Source organism: Lithobates pipiens, unplaced genomic scaffold (genome assembly GCF_037356315.1).
Source record: "Lithobates pipiens isolate NorthernLeopardFrog02 unplaced genomic scaffold, aLitPip1_a1.2 Scaffold_25, whole genome shotgun sequence".
In the NCBI taxonomy this organism is placed as follows: Eukaryota; Metazoa; Chordata; class Amphibia; order Anura; family Ranidae; genus Lithobates; species Lithobates pipiens.
The window spans coordinates 231,956,816-231,974,921 of NW_027507787.1; positions in this window are offsets into that span (position 1 = coordinate 231,956,816).

The window sequence follows — 18,106 nt, forward strand, 5'->3', positions numbered from 1 at the left end:
GCAATGTTCTGGGATGTTCTGCACTGCGATGTTCTGCACTGCGATGTTCTGGGATGTTCTGCACTGCAATGTTCTGCACTGCAATGTTCTGGGATGTTCTGCACTGCGATGTTCTGCACTGCAATGTTCTGGGATGTTCTACACTGCCATGTTCTGCACTGCAATGTTCTGGGATGTTCTGCACTGCAATGTTCTGCACTGCAATGTTCTGGGATGTTCTGCACTGCAATGTTCTGCACTGCAATGTTCTGGGATGTTCTGCACTGCGATGTTCTGCACTGCAATGTTCTGGGATGTTCTGCGATGTACAATGTAAGGAATATTCTTCTCACTGATCACCAATGTAAGGAACATTCTTCCCACTGATCACCAATGTAAGGAACATTCTTCCCACTGATCACCAATGTAAGGAACATTCTTCTCACTGATCACCAATGTAAGGAGCATTCTTCCCACTGATCACCAATGTAAGGAACATTCTTCTCACTGATCACCAATGTAAGGAACATTCTTCCCACTGATCACCAATGTAAGGGACATTCTTCTCACTGATCACCAATGTAAGGGACATTCTTCCCACTGATCACCAATGTAAGGGACATTCTTCTCACTGATCACCAATGTAAGGAACATTCTTCCCACTGATCACCAATGTAAGGGACATTCTTCTCACTGATCACCAATGTAAGGAACATTCTTCTCACTGATCACCAATGTAAGGAACATTCTTCCCACTGATCACCAATGTAAGGAACATTCTTCTCACTGATCACCAATGTAAGGAACATTCTTTTCACTGATCACCAATGTAAGGAACATTCTTCCCACTGATCACCAATGTAAGGAACATTCTTCCCACTGATCACCAATGTAAGGAACATTCTTCCCACTGATCACCAATGTAAGGGACATTCTTCTCACTGATCACCAATGTAAGGAACATTCTTCTCACTTATCACCAATGTAAGGAACATTCTTCTCACTGATCACCAATGTAAGGAACATTCTTCTCACTGATCACCAATGTAAGGAACATTCTTCCCACTGATCACCAATGTAAGGAACATTCTTCCCACTGATCACCAATGTAAGGAACATTCTTCTCACTGATCACCAATGTAAGGAACATTCTTCTCACTGATCACCAATATAAGGAACATTCTTCCCACTGATCATCAATATAAGGAACATTCTTCCCACTGATCACCAATGTAAGGAACATTCTTCCCACTGATCACCAATGTAAGGAACATTCTTCCCACTGATCACCAATGTAAGGAACATTCTTCCCACTGATCACCAATGTAAGTGACATTCTTCTTACTGATCACCAATGTAAGGAACATTCTTCTCACTGATCACCAATGTAAGGAACATTCTTCCCACTGATCATCAATGTAAGGAACATTCTTCTCACTGATCACCAATGTAAGGAACATTCTTCTCACTGATCACCAATATAAGGAACATTCTTCCCACTGATCATCAATATAAGGAACATTTTTCTCACTGATCACCAATGTAAGGGACATTCTTCTCACTGACCACCAATGAACCGTGTTGGTTCTCTGAGAATGATTATAGGAGTTCCTCTGGGGTGAAAAGTTTGAGAAAGCTGATCTAACCTGTCCAGTCCCTATTTTTCTATATGGTCTAACACAGGCAGACTACAATCTGGTATACACAGCGGCCTTCACTTTTTAATATAAACAAATAATGGAATTCTTTAGGTTTGGAATGCAGATCATATGATGTTTTGTCTTTGATGTTGCCACTCGTTGTATGACCAGGAGCTGGTAATCTGTTGTTCCCGGGATAGTAACAAAGGTTTGTAGGACGCTGAGCACTGTGTACTTTCCTTATCAAATCACTCAGCATCAAAGATGCCAATAGAATGAGTGGGACAAGCCTGGCATGACACCTGCAGCAAATAAAAAGTTTTGTGCCCCTGGGAACCATACAGAGCACACGGGTCAGCCTGGATTTTGGTTTCTACATTGTGTTTTTTCCGGTTTAACCTCACAATGGACATCTCTCACTTGTCCTAATGGAAACCTTGTTGGAACCGTCACATGACAAAAGGTCACCACTCTGAGCTATTCACTTCTATGCTTAAGCTTCAGCTACTGAGCTCTGGAAACAGCAGCTTTACAACAGGTGGATGGAGATCGAGGAAAACATGTGAAAATCAGGAAAAGTTCCACCTGCTGGCTAAAAATAGGAATGCAATACATTTTCATTTACCTTATCGGATTTATCACAGTCCCCCATAGTCCAACATAGTCCACCATAGTCCACCATAGTCCATCACAGTCCACCATAGTCCGCCATAGTCCACCTAGTTGACCATAGTTTACCATAGTCCATCATAGTCCCCCATGATCCACCATAGTTCACCATAGTCTAGCATAATCCACCGTAGACCATCATAGTACACCATAATCCATCACAGTCCACCATAGTCCATCACAGTCCACCATAGTCCATCACAGTCCGCCATAGTCCATCACAGTCCGCCATAGTCCATCACAGTACACCATAGTCTATTACAGTCCATTATATTTTATCATAGTCCATAACAGTTCACCATAGTCCCCCATAGTCCATCACAGTCCACCATAGTCCATCTTAGTCCACCATAGTCCACCATAGTTTATCATAGTCCACCATAGTCCGCCTAGTTGATCATAGTTTACCATAGTCCATCATAGTCCAGCATAGTCCACCATGATCCACCATAGTTCACCATAGTCTAGCATAATCCACCATAGACCATCATAATCCACCATGGTATGCAATAGTACACCACAGCCCATCATAATCCACCATAGTCCATACATGGTGCACTATAGTCAGGAGGTTCAAGAGGACAGTTTTTTAACATGAAGCCAAAATCAAGAACATGAAGACATGACCTCACACTAGCTGTAGGAATGTTCAAAATTAATTTGAGAAAGTATTATGTAAGTATTTTACTAAAAGGGTAGTTGATACTTGGAATAAACTTCCAACAGAGGTAGTGAGACAGTCAACAGTAAATTACTTCAAACACACTTGGGATAAACATAGATCTATACCCACACACAAAAAAAAAACTGGCAAACTAATGGACTACTAAATCTTTTTTCTGCCGTCACCTTTCTATGTTCCTAATCCAGAATAAGTCCCCGGTTACAGCGGTGCGACTTTTAATGTGATTTAATAGTTTTAAATTGCATGACAAGTCACACCCTATTGTCTGCAATGGAAACTGTAAAATCAGTGCGTCTCTGACTCCATCGGAGTCGCTCTGATTTTGAACGTAGTTCCTGCCCTACTTTTTGCATGAAGATGCACAGATGTCTTTCAAGTCACACCAGAAGTCGCACTGATATGTGACTTTGAAATCGGGAGGCTTCAAGTGAAGTCGCACAATTTCAAAGTCGGATTCAGTGAAACCGAATACTAATCCTCGTTTAATTCGGAAATACAAGTACAGTCCTCTGATAGACACACTTCTCACGGACAGAACATAAAAAAATGCACCAGCCTGGAGGAGGCTGGACTGGAGAAACTTCATGTCAGGCCCACATATAGGCTGCCATGAGGATGAAATCTGGGAACAGGACTTCCCCTTTAACCGTTTAAGGGCCAGCCACCGTCATTATACTGCGGCAGGTTGGCTCTCCTGGGAGAATCACCATAGGTCTACGTCGGCCGCTTTAAGAGCGATAGGGGACATGGGTGCGCGCCCACGGCGTAACGCGGGTGTCGATGCCCGTGGCCGGCGGCCTCGATGTCCACCGGCCACCTGCGATCGCAACACAGAGAGCCCGAATGGGGATCTGTCAATGTAAACAGAAAGATCCCCGTTCTGACAGGGAAGGAGAGACAGATCTGCTGTTCCTAGTGATTAGGAACAGCGTTATCTCTCCTCCTCCAGTCAGTCCCCTCCCCCTACAGTTAGAAACACCTCCCAGGGAACACATTTAACCCCTTGATCGCCCCCTGGTGTTAACCCCTTTCCTGCCAGTGACATTTACACAGTAATCTGTGCATTTTTTTATAGTACTGATTGCTGTATAAATGTCAATCGTCCAAAAAAATGTGTCAAAGGTGTCTAATCTGTCCGCTACAATGTCGCAGTCCCGTAAAAAAATCGCAGATAACCGGAAATTACTAGTAGAAATTTTTTTATTTAAATGCCATAAATCTATCCCCTATTTTGCAGACGCTATAACTTTTGCGCAAACTAATCAATATACGCTTATTGCGATTTTTTTTTTTTTTTACCAAAATTATGTAGAATACATATCGGCCTAAATTATGAAGAAATTTTTATTAGATTTTTTTATATTTCTTATAGCAAAAAGTAAATATATATATATGCCGGCCGTACTCAATCAGATGACGGGGATGGATACCTGTCATCAGTTACTGGTTACATCTGATTGGCTGTAATAGAGCGGGTGGATGTATTTATATGGGCCATGACGCCTTGCTGTCACGCCCTCTGTTGAAGTCAGATGACGAAACCGGTCAGCACCGATACCGGATGTGACGTTGTGCACTCCATCACAATCTGCCCTCTACCCGTAAGTGAAAAGCGGTGTCTGCAAGGAACAGCACACTTCCAGCGGATGGCTGGAGATGGTGATAGCGCCCTCTATACACTTTTCTATGCTTAGCTTTAGGGATTTAAGGATGATGGCATCATTTTTACCTGGTCATATCTGAGATATCCTCTAACCAGCCACTTTAGTGTTTGTGATATCTCGCAATTCCTTTTTCTTTGTTTTCACTTTTCTATGCTTGTTGATTGCATTTCAAATGTAAGCAGCTAGGATTATGGGGTTTCTGCTGTATGGGGATTTTGCATTATAATAAACAGGATTACGCTATGTACATCTATCCTTGTGTTTTATGATACAATTGGAGTACCTATATCAGTTGACCTTCTGGATAAGTGGTGATCCAGCACAGAGCGATTGGTGCATAATTATTCAAGGCTTTCTTTATAGCTGTGTCTGGTGAGTTTGAACCCCCGTAGGGGAGTGTGCCTCACGAGGTGGATAATTGCATTCTTACTCTGGTGGAAGGTGCACGCTAAGAGAAAAGTGACTGATAATCAGTCACTTTTCTCTTAGCAAAAGGGGCAGCTGCCCTGGGCCCTGTCATTGTTGTGGGGCCCAAAGCAGCTGCCTCATACTTGCCAACTATCCTGGTTTAAATTTCCTCATCCCTTGAGGTTTTAGTCCTGTGCCGTGTCCTGATATCTCAGTGTGAAGTGCTGCTACTAATGCTGCCCAGCTCTGCCCTATTGTTGTGTACAGATGACTCACCTGCAGACCCTGTGTTTACATGTAAATTACTGGCATTCATATGTAAATAGCAGCGGCCAGCAGCATTGATATGTATATCATGCCCCCCTGAGGTCATATTCACAGTAATCTCTAGCAACCAATTAACAAGCAGAAATCATGTGCTGTAACCTCTAAAAACGAATCAGTGAGCCGTAATGTGTGCTGTAACCTCTAGCAACCAGTCAGTGAGTGGTAATTATACACTGTAACCTCTGGCAACCAATTGCAATAGCTGCCCGATCTGATTCAGTAAACTGATTTTGTGTCTAGCTGCTATTTATTGTATGTCTCCAAACAGGTGGAGAGCGAAACTGTATGAGGTGGGGGCCAAAGCAAAGTCTTGCCCAGGGTCCAATTAATATTAAAGACGGCCCTGCTGATAATACTCTGAACTGCCCACATATCCATCTGCAGGGCAGGACTTAGGGTGGTGGGGGCCCCTGGGCTTGAGTCACTTTCGGGCCCTAACTTCTATACATTACCGTATTTATCGGCGTATAACACGTGCTGGCATATAACACGCACCCCAAGTTTAGGAGGGAAGTTTAAGGAAAAAAACTTACATTTGATGCCCATCAATGCAGCCTTATCAGTGTCCATCTGCAGCCTTGCCCATTCATCTGCAGCCTTACTCAGTGTCATTGCAGCCTTGTCATTTGAAGGCTTGTCATTGCAGTCTTGAAGTTTAAAAATGGCGCTGCCGAGATACAGAGTCCTGTGTATCTCAGCGGCTCTCGGACCCTCTCGCAGTCCCGAGCGGAGCCGAGAGTAGTCGAGTGTACTTGGCTCGGCTCACAGTCACGCCCAGTCCCTGTGTTATGTCCATCATAGGGCGGGACTGGGCATAACTGTGAGCGGAGCCGAGCCGGGTACACTCGGCTATGTATCTTGGCGGGGGCCCCTATTGGGTGGGGCCCATGGGCTTGAGCCCAGTCAAGCCCAATGGTAAGTCCTGCCCTGTCCATCTGCTTCACAAAGACTGTTGTATGTGGTGTTTGCCAATTGCCACAGCCCTATGGCACAGCCCTATGGTTTCAATACCATTATTTTCTTCATTTTTATTTTTAGTATTTGTATGATTTAAGGAGTATTTTTGTTTCTAGAGATACTACTCTAATATTGCATATATATATATATTTTTTTTTTTTTTTTGGTTTATAGCACATAAAAAAAAAAAAACGCAGAGGTGATCTTATACCACCAAAAGAAAGCTCTATTTGTGGGGGGGAAAAAAGGAAATCTATTTTATTTGGTTACAGTTTCGCCCGACCACGCAATTGTCAGTTAAGGCGACGCAGTGCCGTATCGCAACAAATTGCCTGGTCATTAAGGGGGTAAATCCTTCTGCTCCTTAAGTGGTAAATAAATGATGTGTATTGTACAGTGTGGGGGTAATATAAAAATAGAAATCTATTATGCAGTAATTCTTATTTTATTTCCATTTCTTTCTATACTTATTATGTCATAATATCTGACCCCCCGGGACTAGAATACATTGCTGGGAGTGCATGCAAATATAAGCAAAGAGCAAACAAATCCATTATGGTGGAAGATCCATCTAAGTCCTCCATTGTTGTTCCAATATAAAGTGAAATCCCAATATGTGGTCCCATTGAGGGCCTCTGTTCTAGTCCAGGTATAAGGACTGTTCATATTACAGATACAGGTATTGTGATGTCTGAACCTCCACCTAAGTCCTCCATTGTTCTCCCAATATAAAGTGAAAGCCCAATATGTAGTCCCATGGAGGACCTCTGTTCTAGTCCCGGTACAGGGACTGTTCATGTTACAGATACAGGTATTATGATGTCCTCCATCGCTCTACAAATCCTCTGCAATCCTGGGATTATGTTATTTGTCAGGCGAGGGATGAAGTTCTCTGGCTTCTTTACTAGGAGTCTCTCTTGGAATACGGCGGTGATTAGCGGCGATCCTCCATGTAAGACTTTGTGGTGAACGTGCATTAGGAGGAACAATAGGGATCATTATGAGCTTAGCCGGTCAGCGGTCCCTGGATCCGTAAAAACCGCCTGAGGCTGCAGGAGAAATGTGACTGAACTTATCCCAATCCGTGAGATCCTCACCCTCGCAGAGCTTGCTTCCATCTACATCTAAACCCAAGACATGGCGGCAGCATTTGTTTTCTTTTTTGTTTTGTTTATTTTCTCCTGGTGATCCTGCCAGTAACACACTTCCTGACACTCACTCACTGTACTGTATCTATGGAGGAGCGGTGTTGTTATCTTAGGAAAAGGACGTGGGTTAGGACTACAGAATTCCTCCCCATCCTTGTCTCCATAACATAGAGGGAGGTGTTCTGCAGTCCACAGAGATAGCTGGGAACAATGTAACTGTTTAGCTTCAGACACAGCAGAACACAGGAAGTTATCTGGCAGGATCAGCACTTGTCAAACAGATGTTTCAAAGGAATATACAGTATCTCACAAAAGTGCGTACACCCCTCACATTTTTGTAAATATTGCATTATGTCTTTTCATGTGGGGAGTGATGAGGACTGATGAGAAGTAATGAGGAGTGATGGGGAGCGATGTGGGGTGATTGGAAATGATGAAGAGTGATGGAGAGTGATGTGAGGTGATGGGGAATGATGAGGAGTAATGATGAGTGATGTTGGGAAATGAGGAGTGATGCAGGGCAATGAGGGGGAGTGGGGTGTGCTGAGGAGTGATAAAGAGTGATGCAGGGCAATGAGGAGTGATGAGGAATGATGTGGGACAATGAAGGACAATGGGGGGTGACAGGTGATGGGGAGTGATGCGGGGCAATGAGGAGTGGTGAGGGGTGATGGGTAGTGATGACGAGTGAGGAGGGGTGATGGGGAGTGAGGAGGAGTAATGAGTGATGAAGGGCGGTGAGGAGTAAAGAGGGATGATGGGGAGTAATGAGGGGTGATGAGGACTGATGAGGAGTAATGAGAGGTGATGAGGAGTAATGAGGGGTGATGAGGAGTGATGAGGGGTGATGAGGAGTGTAGAGGGGTGATGAGGAGTGATGAGGGGTGATGGGAAGTATCAGGGGTCAAGTCCTGAAAAGAAAAGTGTGGGAACTCACCCAAGATCCGCCGACCTAAAAAAATATTTTCTTCTGCCTTTTCATGTGACAACACTGAAGAAATGACACTTGTCTACAATGTAAAGTAGTGAGTGTACAGCTTGTATAACAGTGTCAATTTGCCGTCCCCTCAAAATAACTCAACACACATCCATTAATGTCTAAACCGCTGGCAACAAAAGTCAGTACACCCCTAAGTGAAAATGTCCAAATTGGGCACAAAAGTGTCAATATTTTGTGTGGCCACCAATTTCCTGCACTGCCTTAACCCTCTTGGGCATGGAGGCCACCAGAGCTTCACAGATTTCCACTGGAGTCCTCTTCCCCTCCTCCATGATGACATCACGGAGCTGGTGGATGTTGGAGACCTTGTGCTCCTCCACCTTCCTTTTGAGGATGCCCCACAGATGATCAATAGGGTTTAGGTCTGGAGACATGCTTGGCCAGTCCATCACCTTTACCCTCAGCTTCTTTAGCCAGGCAGTGGTCATCTTGGAGGTGTGTTTGGGGTTGTTATCATGTTGGAATACTGCCCTGCGCCCCAGTCTATGAAGGGAGGGGATCATGCTCTGCTTCAGTATGTCACAGTACATGTTGGCATTCATGGTTCCCCCAATGATCTGTAGCTCCCCAGTGACGGCAGCACTCATGCAGCCCCAGACCATGACACTCCCACCACCATGCTTGACTGTAGACAAGACACACTTGTCTTTGTCCTCCTCACCTGGTTGCCCCCACACACGCTTGTCACCATCTGACACCAAATACATTTATCTTGGTCTCATCAGACCACAGGACATGATTCCAGTAATCCATATCCTTAGTCTGCTTGTCTTCAGCAAACTGTTTGCAGGCTTTCTTGTGCATCATCTTTAGAAGAGGCTTCCTTCTGGGATGACAGCTTGGCAGATCAATTTGATGCAGTGTGTGGCGTATGGTCTGAGCACTGACAGGCTGACCCTCCACCCCTTCAACCTCTGCAGTAATGCTGGCAGCACTCATACCTCTATTTCCCAAAGACAACCTCTGGATATGACGCTGAGCACGTGACCTCAACTTCTTTGGTCCACCATGGCGAGGCCTGTTCTGGGTGGAACCTGTCCTGTTATACCGCTGTATGGTCTTGGCCACGGTGCTGCAGCTCAATTTCAGGGTCTTGGCAATCTTCTTATAGCCTAGGCCATCTTTATGTAGAGTAACAATTCTTTTTTTCAGATCCTCAGAGAGTTTTTTGCCATGAGGTGCCATGTTGAACTTCTAGTGACCAGTATGAGAGAGTGAGAGCGATAACACCAAATTTAACACACCTGCTCCCCATTCACACCTGAGACCTTGTAACACTAATGAGTCATGTGACATCGGGGAGGGAAAATGGCTAATTGGGCCCAATTTGGACATTTTCACTTAGGGGTGTACTCACTTTTGTTGCCAGCGGTTTAGACATTAATGGCTGTGTGTTGAGTTATTTTGAGGGGACGGCAAATTTACACTGTTATACAAGCTGTACACACACTACTTTACATTGTAGACAAGTGTCATTTCTTCAGTGTTGTCACATGAAAAGGTAGAATAAAATATTTACATAAATGTGAGGGGTGTACTCACTTTTGTGAGATACTGTATATAACAGACTGCAAGGGAGCGAATAAAAGAAGATCATTGTCAGAGTGCACTTACCTATAAACAAATGTTAGGGTGTACATACCTATAAATGAATGTTGGGGTGTACATACCTATAAATGAATGTTGGGGTGTACATACCTATAAATGAATGTTGGGGTGTACATAACTATAAATGAATGTTGGGGTGTACATACCTATAAATCAATGTTGGGGTGTACATACCTATTAAAAAAAGTAGGGGTGTACATACCTATAAATGAATGTTGGGGTGTACATACCTATAAATGAATGTTGGGGTGTACATACCTATAAAAAAGTAGGGGTGTACATACCTATAAATGAATGTTGGGGTGTACCTACCTATAAATGAATGTTGGGGTGTACATACCTATAAATGAATGTTGGGGTGTACATACCTATAAATGAATGTTGGGATGTACCTACCTATAAATGAATGATGGGGTGTACATACCTATAAAAAAGTAGGGGTGTACATACCTATAAATGAATGTTGGGGTGTACATGGGGTGTACATATCTATAAATGAATGTTGGGGTGTACCTACCTATAAATAAATGTTGGGATGTACATACCTATAAATGAATGTTGGGGTGTACATAACTATAAATGAATGTTGGGGTGTACATAACTATAAATGAATGTTGGGGTGTACATACCTATAAATCAATGTTGGGGTGTACATACCTATTAAAAAAAGTAGGGGTGTACATACCTATAAATGAATGTTGGGGTGTACATACCTATAAATGAATGTTGGGGTGTACATACCTATAAAAAAGTAGGGGTGTACATACCTATAAATGAATGTTGGGGTGTACCTACCTATAAATGAATGTTGGGGTGTACATACCTATAAATGAATGTTGGGGTGTACATACCTATAAATGAATGTTGGGATGTACCTACCTATAAATGAATGATGGGGTGTACATACCTATAAAAAAGTAGGGGTGTACATACCTATAAATGAATGTTGGGGTGTACATGGGGTGTACATATCTATAAATGAATGTTGGGGTGTACCTACCTATAAATAAATGTTGGGATGTACATACCTATAAATGAATGTTGGGGTGTACCTACCTATAAATGAATGTTGGGGTGTACATACCTATACATGAATGTTGGGGTGTACCTACCTATTAATGAATGTTGGGGTGTACATACCTATAAATCAATGTTGGGGTGTACATACCTATAAATCAATGTTGGGTTGTACATACCTATAAATGAATGTTGGGGTGTACATGGGGTGTACATACCTATAAATGAATGTTGGGGTGTATCTACCTATAAATGAATGTTGGGATATACATACCTATAAATGAATGTTGGGGTGTACCTACCTATAAATGAATGTTGGGGTGTACCTACCTATGAATGAATGTTGGGGTGTACATACTTATAAATGAATGTTGGGGTGTACATACCTATAAATGAATGTTGGGGTGTACCTACCTATAAATGAATGTTGGGGTGTACATACTTATAAATGAATGTTGGAGTGTACATACCTATAAATGAATGTTGGGATGTACCCAGGGCTGGACTTACCATTGGGCTTGACTGGGCTCAAGCCCATGGGCCCGGTCAAATAGGGGGCCCCGCCGAGATACATAGCCGAGTGTACTCGGCTCAGCTCCGCTCACAGTCCCGCCCTATGATGGACATAACACGGGAGTACACTCGGCTACTCTCGGCTCCGCTCGGGACTGCGAGAGGACCCGAGAGCCACCAAGAGCTGCCGAGAGGACCAGAGAGCCACTGAGAGGACCCGAGAGGATCCAAGAGCTGCCAAGATACAGAGGACTCAGTAACTCGGCGGCGCCATTTTTAAACTTTAAGACTGCAATGACAAGGCTGCAAATGACAAGGCTGCAAGTGACACTGGACAAGGCTGCAGATTGACACTGATAAGGCTGCATTGATGGGCATTTAAATGTAAGTTTTTTCCTTAAACTTCCCTCCTAAAAGTTTTTTTCCTTAAAATTCCCTCCTAAACTTGGGGTGTGCGTTATAAGCCGGCGCGTGTTTTACGCCGCTAAATACGGTAATGTATAGAAGGTAGGGCCTGAAAGTGACTCAAGCCCAGGGGCCCCCACCACTCTTAGTCCTGCCCTGGATGTACCTACCTATAAATGAATGTTGGGGTGTACATAGCTATATATCAATGTTGGGGTGTACATACCTATAAATGAATGTTGGGGTGTACCTACCTATAAATGAATGTTGGGGTGTACATAGCTATATATCAATGTTGGGGTGTACATACCTATAAATGAATGTTGGGGTGTACATACCTATAAATGAATGTTGGGGTGTACCTATCTATAAATGAATGTTGGGGTGTACCTACCTATAAATGAATGTTGGGGTGTACCTATCTATAAATGAATGTTGGGGTGTACATACCTATAAATGAATGTTGGGGTGTACATACCTATAAATGAATGTTGGGGTGTACATATCTATATATCAATGTTGGGGTGTACCTACCTATAAATGAATGTTGGGGTGTACATAGCTATATATCAATGTTGGGGTGTACATACCTATAAATGAATGTTGGGGTGTACATACCTATAAATGAATGTTGGGGTGTACATATCTATATATCAATGTTGGGGTGTACATACCTATAAATGAATGTTGGGGTGTACATACCTATATATCAATGTTGGGGTGTACCTACCTATAAATCAATGTTGGGGTGTACATACCTATAAATCAATGTTGGGATGTACCTACCTATAAATGAATGTTGGGGTGTACATAGCTATATATCAATGTTGGGGTGTACATAGCTATATATCAATGTTGGGGTGTACCTACCTATAAAGCCACATACTAAAAAGAAAGAAAACTGCGCTAAGTGCTCCGGCTGCACTCAGAAAACAAAAATACAATTGTTGCCAATACTGTGTTAACAATCTGTGCTCTGAAAAGAAAAACAAATACAAAAGACATCCTGTATGAATTATGGAAAAGACTAAATATTATGTTATCAATCAATTAAGAAACAAATGTGATACATGCAGTCAGAGGTGATGCTTCTATCATTAACCCCTTATGACGGTTAGCTAATAGTGTCTATTAGAAGCAATATTGGGCTCCATTCGCAAAAGCAGATCCCATCCCATGCAGAATTTGGATGTTTGGACACATTTTCCCTGAATATGGCACGTGATCCTGAAGAGGGCTGCATACAGAGAGCTGCATATAGAGGGCTGCATGTAGAGGGCTGCATACAGAGAGCAGCATACAGAAATCTGCATACAGGGGGCCGCATACAGATATGATATTATCATATGCCTGAGTGTCTCTTCTATTATAGATGCACTTTTCTTGGTTTGTGTGAGTTGCATATACATTGCTTAGTGTAAAGGGGAGAGACACAAATAAAGCAGAAGGGGGGAGGGAGGTGTGGGAAATGTTCTGTTTAATTTATTAGACTTGTGCATCCCATAGTAACTGGATCTGGGGGTTGTATAGACCGTCATACAGGAGACTTCAGTTGCACTTTCACTTCTATAAGCTTTTTATTGACTTTTTATCCTCCAAATGACTGCATTGTCAAGGAGAAAAAAATATTTCTTGTGTGGATGTCATAATCCTCCTACCTGGGGGTGTTATGGGGGGTGTGTCAGGGGGTTATCCAATCATTTCTTGTGTATGAATATGTCATGGTCCTCCTACCTGGGGTGTGGTGGTGGGGGTGTAGTGGAGTGTTAAAGCCCAACTCCGGGCAAATAAAAAAAAATATATAATCCCTTGTAGTGTAGCTGTGCCTGCACTGTAAGGGTTAATAGCTCATTCTTTTTCCAGAGTAGAAACCATTATATTTACCAGATCCTCCTCTCCCCCAGAGGGGGGCGCTCCAACACAATCCAGCAGTGGACTGTCCCTTGGCAATGCATAGTAGCCCATTATGCTTTACCTTTGCAGGGAAACAAAGAGGAAGTAAACTCATCAGGGTTTACTTCCTCTTTAATATAGAAATGTTGGCTTAGTGAAAAGTCTGTCCCTGTACAGTATAGTTTGCACTCAGTTCTTGGCTGGGGCTCCTTTTGCATAAGTTACTGCATCAGATGACATGGCTTCCCAAATCATCACTGACTGTGGAAACTTCACACTGGACCTCATGCAACTAGGATTTTGTGCTTCTCCTCTCTTCCTCCAGACTCTGGGAAATGTATTTCCAAATGAAATGCAAACATTTTCCACAGTCAGTGATGATTTGGGGAGCCATGTCATCTGCTGGTGTTGGTCAGCTCAGCCCTCTGCCAGGAAAGATTTAGAGCACTTCATGCTTCCTTCTGCTGACCAGCTTTATGGAGATGCTGATTTCATTTTCCAGCAGAACTTGGCACCTGTCCACACTGCCAAAAGTACCAATACCTGGTTTAATAATCATGGGATCACTGTGCTTGATTGGCCAGCATACTCGCCTGACCTAAACCCCATAGAGAATCTGTGGGGTATTGTCAAGAGGAAGATGAGAGACACCAGACCCAACAATGCAGATGAGCTGAAGACTATCAAAGCAACCTGGGCTTCCATAACACCTCAGCAGTGCCACAGGCTGATCCCCTCCATGCCACGAAGCATTGATGCCATAATTCATGCAAAAGGAGCCCCGACCAAGTATTGCATGCTTACTATACTGTACATGGGCATACTTTTCACTGCGCCAACATTTCTGTATTAAAAATCCTTTTTTTTTGTATTGGTCTTATGTAATATTCTAGTTTTCTCAGATACTGAATTTTGCGTTTTGACTGGCTGTAAGCCATAATCATCAAATTAAAAGAAAGAAATGCTTTAAATATATCACTCTGTGTGTAACATATCTATATAAAATATATGAGTTTCACTTTTTGAATTGAATTACTGAAATTAACTTTTTGATGATTTTTCTAATTTTATGCGATGCACCTGTATATATCATGAAAGTAAGAAAAGGAAACGTTTATTTCTGAGTCGTTCACAAAAGCACGTTTCTAAAATTGTTACATTATATTCTACAAATGTTTTTAAATTGTTTGCATTTTAGTTTTTAAAGATTTGTGGAAGAAATAACTGAAAATAAACAATTTACATTCCATTAGCGCCATGTTTCAAGAGCATGTTTTTTGTTGTTGTTTTGTTTATATGACACAGATCAAAAACAAATAGAAATCAATTATTTTAAATGTTATTCATTTATATCTAGCATGAAAACTAGTTGAATTCAATATGATCATACCTATAATAAAATGAATATGATATGATAAATTGCAAAATTCGTTTTTGTATTTAAGAGATTTCTAAACATGTGAAAAAAAAATTGTCTTCTTCTCTTCTCTTTCTTCTTCTCTTCTTCCTTTCTATTCTACTTCTTCTCTTTTCTTTTCTTCTCTTCTCTTCTCTTGTTCTTGTTTTCTTCTTCTTCTTCTTCTTCTTCTTCTTCTATTCTTTGCTTCTATTCTTCTTCTCTTCTCTTGTTCTTGTCTTTTCCTCTTCTTCTTCTTCTATTGTTCCCTTCTTCTCTTCTCTTCTTCTTCTATTCTTCCCTTCTATTCTTCTTTTCTCTTCTCTTCTCTTCTCTTCTCTTCTCTTCTCTTCTCTTCTCTTCCCTTCTCTTCTTCTCTTCTATTGTTCCCTTCTTCTCTTCTCTTCTTCTACTATTCTTCCCTTCTATTCTTCTTCTTTTCTCTTCTCTTCTCTTCCCTTCTCTTCTTCTTCTATTGTTCCCTCCTTCTCTTCTCTTCTTCTATTCTTCCCTTCTATTCTTCTTCTTTTCTCTTCTCTTCTCTTCCCTTCTCTTCTTCTCTTCTTCTTCTATTGTTCCCTTCTTCTCTTCTTCTTCTATTCTACTTCTTCTCTTTTCTTTTCTTCTCTTCTCTTCTTCTTGTCTTCTTCTCTTCTCTTCTTCTTGTCTTCTTTTCTTCTTCTTCTATTGTTCCCGTCTTCTCTTCTTGTGTTTATCTATTCTCTTCTTCTTCTCTTTCTCTTCTCTTCCAATTCCCTTTCTCTTCTCTCTCCTTTCCTTTATCTGCTTATAGTTTGCATGTTCTCCCTTTGCATACTTTCCTCCTAGTACTCCCTATTCCTCCTACATCCCACAGGCATGCTGACAGGTTAATTGTCTCCTGTTTAGATTAACCCTAGATTGAGAGTTGTGGCCCTTAGATTGTAAGCTCTTTGAGGACAGGGACTGATGTGAATGTGCAATCTGTGACTTGTTGTGAAACCTGACAACATTATATAAATATCTGGAATAAATAAAGTTTAAAAAAGGGACAAAAAAGCAAATGTTCAAATGAACCAATCATATTCTGTGCTGATGAACTCTCGCGTCTGATTGGTTCCTGTGGACAGCTCCTATGACTTGTACTACCCAATCTCTATTGTTACTGTAGAAGAATGATTTGTGATATAATTGTGTGTCCCCCAATCAGATTATCTGACAAGTAAAACCACAAATCATCTGCTGCTACAGAATTCCAGTAATTGTAGAGGATCCTGAGTGTCCCATGTGATCTCCCAGCACCCTGTATACAGCTATATACTCTGACCACCCAGAGAGGTGGGGGAGGGGTTAGTAGATGTAATAAAACAGCATTCTTCCTGATTCTGGAGGGTGAAAGGGGGGGGGGGGGCATTGGAGGTGCTGGAAATACCTCCCACCCCCTCCTCAGATCAGGTCCTCATCATTGCTCTCAGCCAGACTGGCCTCCCCATATCAGGTCTCATCAGTGTCCACTTCACACAACACTCTCTCTGCTTTGCATTGGTTTTACTTTTAAATCTCATAACAGCAGAATTGAGGTAAAAATATTCCCATTTGCATCAATTTACCTAAAAGTCTGGAAATCCCCCCCCCCCATATGCAGCTTTCCTGTATGATGTGATTACAGATCCTGCAAAGGTGATGGTGTGAGACTGCCTGCTGAGATATACACTGCTGAGATATAAACTGCTGAGATATACACTGCTGAGATATAAACTGCTGAGATATAAACTGCTGAGATATAAACTGCTGAGATATAAACTGCTGAGATATACACTGCTGAGATATAAACTGCTGAGATATAAACTGCTGAGATATACACTGCTGAGATATACACTGCTGAGATATAAACTGCTGAGATATACACTGCTGAGATATACACTGCTGAGATATAAACTGCTGAGATATAAACTGCTGAGATATAACTGCTGAGATATAAACTGCTGAGATATACACTGCTGAGATATAAACTGCTGAGATATAAACTGCTGAGATATAAACGCTGAGATATGAGATATACACCGCTGAGATACAGGCATACCCCACTTTTAAGTACACAATGGGGTTTATTTACTAAAGCTAGAAAGTGCAAAATCAGGCTCACTTCTGCATAGAAACCAATGAGCTTCTAACCTCGGCTTGCTCAATTAAGCTTTGGTAATAAACCCTGGAAGCTCATTGGATTCTATGCAGAAGTGAGCCTGATTTTGCACTTTCTAGCTTTAGTAAATAAACCCCATTGTGTACTTAAAAGTGGGGTATACCTTTATAAACTGCTGAGATTATTAACTGCTAAGATTATAAACTGCTGAGATAAAACCCTCCAGCCTCCATATTTCCTGTCACAGTAGAGAGATTGCTAATAGTCTGTTGTAAAAAGCAAGTAACAGAGGAGGATGGGAGTTGTAGTTCTACAGCTAAATAATGTCACTTGGCATTGTTGTACTTTGTATGTGGGGAGAAGAGCCGAATCCAAATCAGAATGTAGAGCCAGTGAACACAGAAAGGACACAAAGATCATTTCAACGTCCAATCATGGAGAAGATCGATAAGATCGATATCCAATCATAGAGAGGAATCTACATGATCGGACGATGGAAGCCGATCTTCACTTTATTCTGGGGGAACAATTCCGAAATCAGCTTCAGATATGGAAAACCAGCGATAATCGTATATCCCAGCATCGGCTGGATCCTCTTATAAACCTGGCTGGGTATATTATATATATTTTTTATTATATATTCGATAATATTATATTATATTCAATTTCATTATT